Source organism: Mus pahari, chromosome 20 (assembly GCF_900095145.1).
Source record: "Mus pahari chromosome 20, PAHARI_EIJ_v1.1, whole genome shotgun sequence".
Lineage (NCBI taxonomy): Eukaryota > Metazoa > Chordata > Mammalia > Rodentia > Muridae > Mus > Mus pahari.
Genome location: NC_034609.1, coordinates 27,970,096 through 27,974,836, shown reverse-complemented (window position 1 = coordinate 27,974,836; position 4,741 = coordinate 27,970,096).

The following is a 4,741-nucleotide window of genomic DNA, read 5'->3' as shown; positions in this document are numbered from 1 at the left end:
AGGGAGCGTTTCTTTGTATAGCCCTGGCTGTCCTGGCACTCACTCTGTAGACCAGGCTGACCTACAGAGATCCACCTGCCTCTGCCTCCCGAGTGCTGGGCTTGGTGTGTGCTACTGTGCCCGGTTGCACCTTTTTTTCTATTTTACTTTTTTTTTAATTGGCATTTTAAAACCAGTGTTTAAACTGAAGAGACTGTTCCCTCGATGAAGGTGAAAGCAACTGCTCTGTACATCACGAACGTAGCAATGTTGATGCTGTAAGTGAAAGTTCACTGTGGTCTCTCTGCTGAGTTCATTGGTGTTTTTAACTTCAAATTAGGACTGCGGACCATCTCCCGACAGCCTTAGTCTGGGGTGTGGCTCTGTCTGGGTGCAGTATGCAGTCATGTGGAACCTTGCTTTCTAGTGCTGGGGGACGAGATGTCTAATTACTGGCTTCAATAAACAAGAATCCAGATTGCTAAGAGGTTTTGGTGACTTTGTTTTGGATAAAGCATCCCACTAGATAGCCACTACCTACTGACCATATGTGAGTATGGGACAGTGTAGCTAAGAATGTGTATACCTTGGGCTGGTGAGTTGGCTCTGTGTCACCGAGTTGCCACGAAGCTTGACAACCTGAGTTCAGTCCCCAGCACCTACTTGGTAGGAGGATCTACTCCTTGAACTTGTCCTCTGACCGTCACAAGAACATACACAGTAAGGTAGACCAAACATTTTAAGAATGCACTTATCTTATTTGAAATAATCAGAAGAAATGGCTCAGTGGTTAGTGCTCGCTGCTCCTCCAGCCTCCGGGTGATCTGAGTTTGGGTCCATTCTAGAATTTACTTCAGGCCGCTTATAAATGTGTGTAACTCCAGCTCCGGGAGACTTGACAGGTACCTCACACACATACACATGTAAAAAGACTTAAAAAATAAAATCAGGGGGCTGGCGAGATGGCTCAGGGGGTAAGAGCACTGACTGCTCTTCCAAAGGACGTGAGTTCAAATCCCAGCAACCACATGGTGGCTTACAACCACCCATAATGAGATCTGACACCCTCTTCTGGCTTGTCTGAAGTCAGCTACAGTGTACTTATGTATAATAATAAATCTTTAAAATAAAATTAGCCAGGTAGTGGTGGCACACTCTTTTAATCCCAACACCTGGGAGGCAGAGGCAGGCGGATTTCTGAGTTCGAGGCCAGCCTGGTCTACAGAGTGAGTTTCAGGACAGCCAGGACTGCACAGAGAAACCCTGCCTCAAAAACAAAACAAAAATCAGAGCCAGGTGGTGGTGGTGGTGCACACCTTAACCCCAGCAGTTGGGGGCAGAGGCAGGCATATCTCTGTGAGTTCATGGCCAACCAGGTCTACAGAGCACGTCCCAAGACAGTTTGGGGCCAAACAGAGAGACTGAAAAACTAAAATAGGGGGCTGGAGAGATGGTTCAGTGGGTAAGAGCACTGACTGCTCTTCCAGAGGACCTGAATTCAAATCCCAGCAACCACATGGTGGCTCACAACCATCTGTAATGAGATCTGACGCCCTCTTCTGGTGTGTCTGAAGACAGCTACAGTGTACTCATATAATGAATAAATCTCTTTTTTTTTTTTTTTTTTTTTTTTTTTTAGATTTATTTATTTATTATATGTAAGTACACTGTAGCTGTCTTCAGACACTCCAGAAGAGGGCGTCAGATCTTGTTACGGATGGTTATGAGCCACCATGTGGTTGCTGGGATTTGAACTCCAGACCTTCGGAAGAGCAGTCAGGTGCTCTTACCCACTGAGCCATCTCACCAGCCCCAATAAATCCTTTTTTTAAAAAAAAGAAAAACTAAGATAATAAGACAAAATGAGAAATGTGTTTTTCATTTATTCTTTGGTTTTTTGATAAGGAATCTGCTGTTTAGCACCGAGCTAACATCAAATTGACGTCACTCCTCCTGCCTCTGCCTCCTAAGTATTGTGTTTATAGCATTCCCAGGCAATAATCATAAATGCTGATAAACCATCTCAAAGTTATGCTTCAGTGGTTGCGACAGTTCGCAGAGGCTCTGTGGGGAGCCGTGGGTTACTTTCATGTTCTGAAGTATGCTGAGTCATGTGTTTCATGTGGCTGATTGAGGAGTGTTGGAGATTCATAGAGAAGCATTAAAGCAATGTTGTGGACCCTTTAAGACTTATTTGTATTATTTTAATTATGTGTATGGGGAGTCTATGCACTCAAATGCCAAGTGCCCACAGAGGTCAAAGCTGTCAGATGCCACGGGGTTACAGAGGCTTGTGAGCCACCTGATGTGGGCTCTGGGATTTGAACTCAGACCCTCAGGAAGAGCAATATGTGCTCTTAACCACTGAGCCATCTTTCCAGCCCTAGTCAGGTTTTTTTAGAAGATCTATTTTTGTGTGTATTTTGCCTGTGTGTATGTCTGTGCACCACATGTGCCAGAAGAGGGTGTTGGATCTCAAGACTGGAGTTACAGACTGTCGTGTGCTGCCATGCTAGTGTTGGGAATCTTGCTTGGGTCCTCTGGAAGAACAGCAAGTGACCTTAACTGCTGCACCATCACACCACCAGTCTCCATTACTTGCTCTTCTGTGAGGTGGTCTCAGTCTGTATCCTGGCTGGCCTGGAGCTCAGAAAGATTGCTTGCCTCTCCTGAGCGCTGGGTTTGAAGATGTATCCCACCATGCCTGGCCAAAATATTTTTTTAAACATTTTTTGTTTTGTTTTTGGGGTGTGTGTGTGTGTGTGTATGCATGCTGTTTGTATGTATATATGTGTACCGTCTGTGTCCTGGTGCCCTCAGAAGCCAGAAAAAGTATTGGATCCCCTAAAATTGGCGTTAGAGGCAGTTATGAGCCACCATATGGGTATGAACCAAACCTTGGTTCTCTGCAAGAACTTCTGAGCTTTCTCCAGCCTCTAGTTCCTTTTTGTTGTTGATCTCTGTGAGATGAGCAGTCCCATGAGCACCTCCACTCCTGCCCCAGTAAGCAGGACACAGTAGAATCTAAGGACATCGGGTTTGGGCTGGAACAGTAACTCATCCATTAAGAACGCACACTGACTTGGAGAGAATTGGAATTCGACCAACATCCACATCAGGCTCACACCTTCACCACTTCAGCTCCAGGATAGTCGGACACCCCCACCTCTAGCCTCCAGGGATGCCTGCATTCACATTGACATAGCCACATACAACAGATAATTAAAAATTAACATTAGGCCTTGTGAGTGGTGGTGCGCTCCTTTAATCCTGGCACTCAGGAGGTGGAGGCAGGCTGATCTCTGAGTTCAAGGCCAGCCTGGTCTGCAGAGTGAGTTCCAGGACAGCCAGGGCTATATAGAGAAACCTTGCCTCAAATAAGTAAATGAATGAATAAATGTAATAGATTGTAATTGTAATAGATGAGTTGTATTTTGTTTTTAAGGAGAAACAAGAACCTAGTGCGGGGGGCTAGTGAGATGGCTCAGTGGGTAAGAGCACCCGACTGCTCTTCCGAAGGTCCAGAGTTCAAATCCCAGCAACCACATGGTGACTCATAATCACCCGTAACAAGATCTGATGCCCTCTTCTGGAGTGTCTGAAGACAGCTACAATGTACTTACATATAATAAATAAATCTTAAAAAAAAAAAAAAAAAAAATGGCTACTCCAGCTTGTAAAAAAAAAAGAACCTAGTGAGGGGTCATAAGGGAGATGTGCCCTTGCCACCCTTCGTTTTGAGATTTGCCATGAACCCTGCTAGCCTAAACTCTTCGCCCTTCTGCCTCCCGCTCCCTGCTGCTGTAATCCAGCGAGCCCTACTCATGAATTACATTTCTGATTATCGAAGTCTTACCAACTTTGCTCAAGTTTTTTGTTTGAAAAATTAGAAACCCAAGTTGAAAAGAAATGTATTAAACTGCACTCACCCACCCTTTTATAGAAACTCAACCTTCTGCTCTCCTTCCAAGACACGCTCTCTCATTCTGTAGCCTAGGCCACCCTGGAGACTCTGTAGCCCCTGCACCCCAAGTCACGGTGCTCTGCCATGGTTTTATCCATTCTTCACTGTCCCATACACACTCGTGCACCCCGCCCCCAGCTCTCTTCTAGTACATACTCTTATGCACCTTTCCACCTAGGTTTTAGGGTTGCTGGGGTCGTTTACTCCTGGAGGCTTTGCCTACCGTATGCAAGGCCCTTGGTTCAGCCTCTAGCACTGCTGAGGATGAAGCCAGGCTCCTCCAGAAGAGCAGTAAGTGCTCTTAACTGCGTTGGTATCACTCCAGGCCCAGCCCACGCTATGGAGACCCTGTATTATAAACCTAAGTGGCGCTTCTCACCAGGGAAACTTGTCTTTGTAGCGGATACAGATAGTGACAGACAACCACAGCCAATCAGAATGCAGTTATGGGGCCCAGTCCCAATGGACACAACTTCCACACCTAAGGCTCAGGGGATATTTCAGAGAATCAGAGAGTTTGCTGTGAAATGGTGTCCCCCTGGTAATGTCAGAAGCTCCACCCAAAAAAGTCTCACCAACAGGACTGTCCAGTCATGAACTGAACAAGGACATCAATGATAAACAAGCCAAAGTGCATAGGGTAGGGGTAGGGTGGGACTGACTACCACAAAGATGACATGACACCCACGAGGCCTCAACCCCATACAAAGAACTACACACAACTAAGGAGGCACCAGGCACACACACTGTGCATACATACAAGCAAGCAAAACATACACATAAAATAAATCTGCTTTC